This window comes from Asterias rubens, chromosome 1, assembly GCF_902459465.1.
Source record: "Asterias rubens chromosome 1, eAstRub1.3, whole genome shotgun sequence".
In the NCBI taxonomy this organism is placed as follows: domain Eukaryota; kingdom Metazoa; phylum Echinodermata; class Asteroidea; order Forcipulatida; family Asteriidae; genus Asterias; species Asterias rubens.
In genome coordinates this window covers 25,114,341-25,124,083 of record NC_047062.1, presented here as the reverse complement: position 1 = coordinate 25,124,083, position 9,743 = coordinate 25,114,341, and positions in this window count along the sequence as shown.

Sequence of the window (9,743 nt, the reverse complement as noted above, 5' to 3'; positions counted from 1 at the left end):
GAAATCTGAATAAAAAAGTAGGTGGCTTTGAGAAATCATAACTTCGTCAAGAAAAGTCTGATTTAAATGTGGATGGTATCATTTTAAAGCCGATTACACACTCTCTCCAAAAATGCATTAAGCCCATACCAGTAAAAGTGTCAAATTTGCTTAGCATGAAATTTATTCCTTAATAAAAACAGGATTACCAACAAAATTTCCATTTGTTGCATATTTCTTGTTGCTGGTATTCAGCTGTTGTTTGCTTATCCTGAAAATCATGTGGAAATTTGGTTGGTAATCCTGTTTATATAAAGGAAGAAATTTCATGCTAAGCAAATTTGTTAATGTTGTGCATTTACTCAGTTGTTAAAGTTGACCCCCTGCACAACGCGTAGAGCACGTTACCCGCCGCTATTAACACTTTCCACATTTTTGGAGACCGGTGTTTTTTTGCAAAAAAAACTGTGTTTACAAAACAAAACAGATCGCTGCTGTTTTTAACAATGTAACAAAAACAAAAAAAAAACGTGTTGAATTTGCTGGAAATTGTTACTAACTTGTATAGACACCATGCTTTGTTCACAAAACTCTTCCTAACTTAGGATTAATCTTAGGTCTTAGGACGAGTCCCAACCCTGCACTGTAGCATGCAGACATTAAGATTAATCCTATAAGTTAGGACGAGTTATTCGTCCTAACTCGAGATAGGGTTAGTCCTTTTCGTGAAATCGGCTGCAGACTCTCCTTTCGGGTTCGATGAGGCGCACGATGGGCTGCAAAACAGAACACCGCGTTGTTAAAAGTCTTCTAGATATTACAGTGGGATAATTATCTTCAACAAAATTCCAAGTGTAAAAAAACATTTAGGGCATATTATACATTATGCCCGAATTAATAGATTCGGCAGTGTGTCCATTCCCCGGAATTCCGAAATGTGATACTCTATAAAACGGTAATGAAAATGGTCACAGGTGTATTCTTTTTTAAACAATTATTTTGTTGAGCTATGATCATCACTACACTTTGTTAGAGGGTGAAGCAGTCTCTTCCGAAGGGGCTGATTAGCTTTCTTGACTAGACTGGCCGCCGCGTCCAAACAGCTTCTGCCTCCATAGAGATCGTACATGTTCGTTCCATAGGAAGATCATCCCGATGAGGGTGCCCTGTAGGGAGTTGGCCACCACAGAGATGTACCAGATGGCGACGATGTCCAGTAAATTGGCAGCCAGGAAGAGTGTCCAGGTCATTCCAGTCAGCACGATGATCTGAAAAGTGTGTGAAAGAGCGATTAGATCTGTTGAACCATGCATGCTATAATGATAAAAATGCCTTCTTATTGCGCACAATTGGCGCTTTAACATACAGTATTTTCTTGCAAGGTATGTTGTACTACGTTTGAATTATGGGACATACTCCTTTAGCACCATAGAAGGTGATGCTGTGGAGCAAAACCAGGAATCAAACCAGGAATCCCTTCTCTTTTCGATAAGTGTTTTGTTACGTGCGTTGCGCAACACACGGGCCAACGGCTTTACGTCCCATTCGAAGGACGAATCATACTGGTTAAGTGTCTTCCTTAAGGAAACAAGTGTCACGACTGGGACTCGACCCCACACTCTGCTGACCAGGCAGAAACACCAGGGTTTGAATCCAGTGCTCTTAACCGCTATGCCCAGTCATTGATAATGTAAATAACCCTTGGTGAATGGTTCAAGTGTGAATGGTGTTGTTTCTTCTGGCAATGAAGTGAGTGTTGTAATATATTTTTGAGTTTATGCATTTTGATTGAAGTGCACCCGGGAAGATACAATCAGCAACAATTTTATACGCAAACAAATACTGTCCTGACTCTCGAAAGGTAAAAGAGACTTTTCTGTCTTTACGCTCGTGCACTTTATATTTTTACTTGAGTCTCAATGTGGTCTTTGAAGTGTATGTTTGTTACTTTACCTTTGAGCAGAGTAGAAGTTCTGTCTTCACGCTTCTGGCCATCTGAGCAGCTGCCAGCCTTTTCCTGTTCACAATCACCTTATAGATCATGAACACAAGCAGCACACAGTTGATGAGGATGATAACAGCGACGGGGACACCGAACGCAAGGAGGGAGTGTATAGGCTCTACGATCCAGCAGTTTCGGCCACCATACTCAAGCCAAGTCCACGGCTGGTCTTTGCTCAACTTCGACATCAAGTAACAGGCGGAGACAAATACGGCGGGAAGCCCCCAGGCGAACAGGCCAAGCTTGAGGACTTTATGTCCGTTGGGCTCTTCTCGGACGGAGATAAGCCTGTTGAGCTGCATACGGTACGAGATGTCCCAAGCCGTTATGCTCATCCACATGAAAACTGCCAGCCAAGCCATGTGGAGCACCACAGCCCTCAGTGTGCACAACCACGCTACAGATATATCACCTGTCATCAAAACTGACTGGGCCAGGATCAGAGCCGCCATCAGATTCATGACAATTTGACCGGGCTGGTTTCGCAAAGCTGGAAACACCGAGTAGGTGATGAACGTCAACGCCAGGAAGAAGATCGAGCAGGCCTCACTGGCAACACTGAAGTCAGACAGAGTGGTTAGCCAGGCTGGCATTGCGACGGCAGACGAGCTCACATTGGACAAAAAGTCACACACACGTACAGAGCCGTCAGGCAAATGCCACATGTCTTTCTCTGGGATAGACCTTCCCGAAGCAATATGATGAAAGACTCGGCCACGTGTGGAACCTAAAACTGTGAATTCGCTGCGATTAAAAGCTAGAACGGGACATTGATTGAGGAACGGGCTGCACAATCTCACGGATGTGACTTTCTTGATATCTTCATTTGAAAGCTCATAGACACTCACGTGCATAAATGTTGATACATTATTGTAGCCATTGATCCCAAACACACCATATATAACGTCAGCCAGGGCAACATTCTGTATAGCAAAACCATCGCATACTGGAGACCCAGATGGGTTGGTGGCTGCTTTGGAAGCGCTTATCAATGTAAACGCAGTCATGTTGCATTGTACGCTAGCAGCGTGGAGGAGAGTTTGGTTATAGATGAAACGCTCCATGATGCTATCTACACTAGCCGCGATCGAGAAATCTGCGTAGATATAGATCTCGACGTCTTCTCTGGAACGGGTACGCTCGATGGAGAACTCTACTAACTGAGTGAGGTTCACGTCTAGGTGATTGCGGATGAAATCTTGAAGAAGATTCTGTTGAAAGCAGTCTCCTGTGCGCGTTTGGTATGTAAAGCTGCTTTCGGCATCTGGATCATTGGTTAAGTAATCGACGCATACGTCATTCTGTAATATTGTATCGACAGGGCACCTCAATATCCTGCACTGTTTCTGGAAAGGATCATAAATCTCCCAAGTGCCACATGTCCCAAGATCTTGTGCAGAACCCACTGGTGTAGCCCAGACCACCTCTGTGACAGTGACCACGTTGACAGTGAAGTCGAACAGCAGAGAGAACGAATAGGCCGAAGACAATAACGGGGAACCGCTCATGAATTTACACACCCAGTCAGTGTAGTTATTACAATCGGCACAGTACACATTTTGAAACGGATTGCCCTCATAGGTGTGAATGACGGCCGTGTGATTCTCACAGAGTGCAACTTGAGAAGGCGTTGCTGTTGGTGGGCAGGTATCCACCACGTCTTGGTAACATTGGTGCACATTGCTACCTATAGGCTTCTCTAGAATACGCTTCCCACATGAATCATCGTCTAAAGTAACCTCGCCGGCCTCGTCATACAAATCACAATCCCGAAAAGTCACTATCCACGATTCGATACGATCTGCCGGCACCTGATGACAGACCGAACAGTAGACATTCTTGAATGTGACAACAGGCCCGTCGTCTACAGGGACCGTCAACAGGGTCTGGGACTCCGCCAGTGTGTCGTTCTCGCAGTACTGCCGTATGCTATCTTGGGGCCAACTGGGCGGACACCGTGCAACGACCACGTAGCTTTTCGTCTTGACCTTTCGTAAAGGGTTGACACATTCGAAAAAGTCCGTGTAATTTGAAGCGATTGGGAAGTGAGTGTCGTTGACGCAGTGGTCAAAGTAATCGACACAGCAGTCATCATAAACGACGCAGAGTTTGTCACAGCGGCAGGGACCCCTCTCACTGAAGCCGGATGGTGAAACCACTTGGTCTTGACAAGACAGCGGCTCGCAGTGGGTTTCCTCAACAGGACATTCTCTGAGCCCCTCTATCTGAAAACCTTAAACGCAAACAACATGTATTTTATGCCTTCATATAGTTGAATAGACTTGTAGACAACTCGGTAAATGTCTGTCGCAGTGTGAGCGCTCCGACTCTTCCCACGATTCCCGCGACACTGGCTTTGTTCTCATGAGTCTGCCTCCCCCCCCCCACCCCCACCCCCGCGAGACATTGCTCTTGTGCTGTGCAGTCTTTTGACACCGTCGTGATCACTTATGCTGGTCCTGATCTTCACTTAGAGCAGACGATTACCTCCTCATCTTATCTTTAAAGGCACTGGACACGTTTGATGATTGTCAAAGAAAGACCAGTATTCACACTTGGTGTGTCCCAACATATATGCATAAAATAACAAATCTGTGAAAACTTGAGCTCGATTGGTCATCGAAGTTACAAGAAAACAATAAAAGAAAAAACACTTGTTCCACAAATTTAGGTAATAAAAGTGATTCTAATTAGCATTTCACCGCTATTGGTATTAGGTCCCCCCCCAAAAAAAAAAAAAAATATTTTTAAATGGAAATGTGCGGTTAGACATGTTGATCATTATTCAGGGTGGTGTATACAAAAAATTACGCGGCGAAATAGCATTTCTTGTCAATCAACAAAATGGCCGCAAGTGTATACAATTTTGACGCGGCGAAAGTGCACAAATGGGGCAAAACAAAAATGGCCGCCGTTTTCCCGCTGAAAAATAAACAGTTCAATTGTAATAAATACAAGTCTAAGAGACTGATTCAGCCCAAACTTTTCTACAACTATAAGGTCTTTACATTTTACATTTTAAATATTTCAAAATTCAATGCGGGCGCCATTTTGCACAAAAATAGGGGGAAAATAAACAAATGGGGGTAAGGTGAATTTGGTCAGAAACAAAATGGCCGCCGAAACAAAATTGCTGAATAAAGTTTGTTGACCAGAATGCGAATATTTTCACATGAAAATGTGCGGTTAGTCATGTTGATCATGACTCAAGATGGTGTATGAAATTTTGACGCGGCGAAAGTGCTTTTTTTGGCTAAAAAATGTCCGCCGTTTCCCCTTTAAAACCATTTAAAAAAACGTCCATTAACATAAGAACAAGATTAAGACTCGAGACCGAGTCCAAATTTGGCTGAAAATATTAGGTTTGTGCATTTAACATTGAAAATATATTTCAAAATTCAATATGGCCGCCAATTTGCATACAACATAGGGAAACAATTCTTTGGGGGGGGGAGGCAAATTTTCAGGAAATTTTTTGTTAGGAACCAAAATACGAATAAACTTGGTTGAACAGAGTATGTGGTGAAAAAGTCCCATCCAAGCTGTTTGAAATTATTGCCAAAATTCAATATTGCCGCTATTTTGAGTCCTAAAATGAGGCTTCAGCTGAAGTCTTTTACTAGTTGGTGACCAGTTATCTGTCTGTTTCACACAATGTTTTATACTACCAACACTACTCTACATTTCTCGTTACCAAGTAAGTTTTTATGCTAAGCATTATTCTGGGTATTACCAGTGCCAGTGCCTTTAGACAGTTTAACAAATTATCAAATTATTTCAACAGTTAGCAATCACGGGTCAAATAAGATCGTTGGCAAAGTCGTAAAAGACAACCAGCAAGAGGCTGTAAATTGTTAACTTTTACTATAAGGAGAAATGCGAATGAAAAGTGGTGACAATGTAGCCTTGTTACGTGACGACATTGCGTTCAATATAATTTCCTAGCTTTTGTATAATACTGTCCTTGAGTACGAACCATTTTGAGAAGGAGACAATCTCTAACTCAAATATTCGAGTCTGATAAAAATACTTCAGGCCTGGAGCCTTTTGAGGCATCTGAAAGCATACATTTGCAAACTTTGCAACCAGGTAGGTTTTCATTATTCTCTTGCAACTTGTGTCTTGATCGAAACGTAACACGCTAGCTTTGTGTGTGTGTGTTCTTATGTGAGTGTTAAAGGCAGTGGACACTATTGGTAATTACTCAAAATAATTATTAGCATGAAACCTTACTTGGTGACGAGTAATGGGGAGAGGTTGATGGTATAAAACATCTTGAGAAACGGCTCCCTCTGAAGTGGAGTAGTTTTCGAGAACGAAGTAGTTTTCCACGAATTTGATTTCGAGACCTCAGATTTAGAAATTGAGGTCTCAAAATCAAGCATCAGAAAGCACACAACTTGGTGTGAAAAGGGTGTTTTCTTCTTTCGAGACCTCAAATTCTAAATCTGAGGTCTCGAAATCAAAATTCGTGGAAAATTACTTCTTTCTCGAAAACTACGTTACTTCAGAGGGAGCCGTTTCTCACAATGTTTTATAACATCAACCTTGGTGATTAAATTGGCTGCTCATTTTCCGAAATTGATCGAGAAAACCTATATTAGAATTTGTGAGGTTGGCGTTGTACGCAATTTCGTATTACTAAGGGAATCAATGTGTGGTGAAGAGGTTTTCAACTATAGTGGTTTAATCCCAACGAGGACTGGTTCTTGATAATTTTACCGAGACGACCTTTTCGGTCAAAAACATCAACACTTTTTGGTAAAAAAGTAAAATAAATGCAAAAATTGTAATTGTTCAATAATTTCTTTCAACACAACACCCCTCCAGCTATGAAATGGTAAAGCCCTCCGCCGCCCTCGGGTAAACAACTCCTTATACGGGAATGCTGTGCGCGTCGCGCGTATCACGTGATGTAGCACAACTGTTTCAGCCGTTGCTCTCGACCAATAGGAATGAAGAAACTGTCTTATAAGAACAGGTGCAAGCTCGCGTGTCACGCCCATGTTTAAACACTTTTTACTTGTCATAAACAAAGGTTTATACACACCCACGTGACGCGCTCTCCACCAATATGAATAGCAAAACTGTCTGAGGTATTTATGAATACTTGTTAAAAGCCCTCGGCCCCAAAAGACACAATATTATACCTTTTACAATTCACATGCATTTTACGCCAACAGTACACTAAGACCGTGTCCGAATTGGCGACTTCGGCTACAGCTACGGCTAGATCAGCGCGTCTGTCAGTGTTGAAGAATAGCAGACGCGCGCGATCTAGCCGTAGCTGTAGCCAAAGTCGCCAATTCGGACACGGCCTTAGTTTAAAGGAACACATTGCCTTGGATCGGTCGAGTTGGTCTTTGAAAAGCGTTCGTAACTGTTTTTTTACAAAATGCATATATTGGTAGAAAGTTGTTGTAAAAGTAGAATACAATGGTCCACACAAACATGCCTCGAAATTGCACGGTTTCCTTTTACCTCGTCGACTATTACAGTCGGCCATTTATGGTAAATGGCCGACCGTGTAAGTTCGCACAGTAAAAGGAAAACCACGCAATTTCGAGGCTAACTTATGTGGATCATTGTATTCTACTTTTAAAACATCTTTCCAACCATATGCATTTTATATAAAAAAAAACGGTTACAAACGCTTTTTATAGACCAACTCGTCCGATCCAAGGCAACGTGTTCCTTTAATTTGTAGGAAAAATCCAAAAAGGTAAAATGTACACAACGAATGTTTCCCCTAGCTGCCGCTTCCCAGGTTGTATCGTAATTTGGGTGTGATCCCTGGCTACACGGCAGTTAACGGTTGTATGGCTTCTGACTGGCACCCCCGAACAAAGATATTGACAAAATAGGGACACCGCCAATATAGGGCTAGATAGCTCAGTTGGTAGAGCGCCGGCACGTTAATCCGGAGGTCGTTGGTTCGAATCCCACTCTAGTCAATTCTTTGTTCAACCCCAAAAATCATTTACAAATTTACCCAGTCAGTTTCCCTTGTGGTTTATATTGATATCTGAAACAAAAAGTCGCATCCCCTTAAGGTGATCCCCTAGCTGCCGCTTCCCAGGTTGTATCGTAATTTGGGTGTGATCCCTGGCTACACGGCAGTTAACGGTTGTATGGCTTCTGACTGGCACCCCCGAACAAAGATATTGACAAAATAGGGACACCGCCAATATAGGGCTAGATAGCTCAGTTGGTAGAGCGCCGGCACGTTAATCCGGAGGTCGTTGGTTCGAATCCCACTCTAGTCAATTCTTTGTTCAACCCCAAAAATCATTTACAAATTTACCCAGTCAGTTTCCCTTGTGGTTTATATTGATATCTGAAACAAAAAGTCGCATCCCCTTAAGGTGATCCCCTAGCTGCCGCTTCCCAGGTTGTATCGTAATTTGGGTGTGATCCCTGGCTACACGGCAGTTAACGGTTGTATGGCTTCTGACTGGCACCCCCGAACAAAGATATTGACAAAATAGGGACACCGCCAATATAGGGCTAGATAGCTCAGTTGGTAGAGCGCCGGCACGTTAATCCGGAGGTCGTTGGTTCGAATCCCACTCTAGTCAATTCTTTGTTCAACCCCAAAAATCATTTACAAATTTACCCAGTCAGTTTCCCTTGTGGTTTATATTGATATCTGAAACAAAAAGTCGCATCCCCTTAAGGTGATCCCCTAGCTGCCGCTTCCCAGGTTGTATCGTAATTTGGGTGTGATCCCTGGCTACACGGCAGTTAACGGTTGTATGGCTTCTGACTGGCACCCCCGAACAAAGATATTGACAAAATAGGGACACCGCCAATATAGGGCTAGATAGCTCAGTTGGTAGAGCGCCGGCACGTTAATCCGGAGGTCGTTGGTTCGAATCCCACTCTAGTCAATTCTTTGTTCAACCCCAAAAATCATTTACAAATTTACCCAGTCAGTTTCCCTTGTGGTTTATATTGATATCTGAAACAAAAAGTCGCATCCCCTTAAGGTGATCCCCTAGCTGCCGCTTCCCAGGTTGTATCGTAATTTGGGTGTGATCCCTGGCTACACGGCAGTTAACGGTTGTATGGCTTCTGACTGGCACCCCCGAACAAAGATATTGACAAAATAGGGACACCGCCAATATAGGGCTAGATAGCTCAGTTGGTAGAGCGCCGGCACGTTAATCCGGAGGTCGTTGGTTCGAATCCCACTCTAGTCAATTCTTTGTTCAACCCCAAAAATCATTTACAAATTTACCCAGTCAGTTTCCCTTGTGGTTTATATTGATATCTGAAACAAAAAGTCGCATCCCCTTAAGGTGATCCCCTAGCTGCCGCTTCCCAGGTTGTATCGTAATTTGGGTGTGATCCCTGGCTACACGGCAGTTAACGGTTGTATGGCTTCTGACTGGCACCCCCGAACAAAGATATTGACAAAATAGGGACACCGCCAATATAGGGCTAGATAGCTCAGTTGGTAGAGCGCCGGCACGTTAATCCGGAGGTCGTTGGTTCGAATCCCACTCTAGTCAATTCTTTGTTCAACCCCAAAAATCAACGAATGTTTAGTTAAAAAAATAAATGTTTACCTTACACCGATGTTAAGACATCTGTTCTTGCATTGCAAAGGTCTAGGGTTCGAATCAACCTGGGTATTTTGCCTGTGCTTTTGTTTTTCTCACAGCACCCACGAATTCATTCAATTTAATCATTCGTTATTCATATAAAACAATCGATAAAATTATGTACACACAACCAACCCAGGTCACGGTTATGAAGG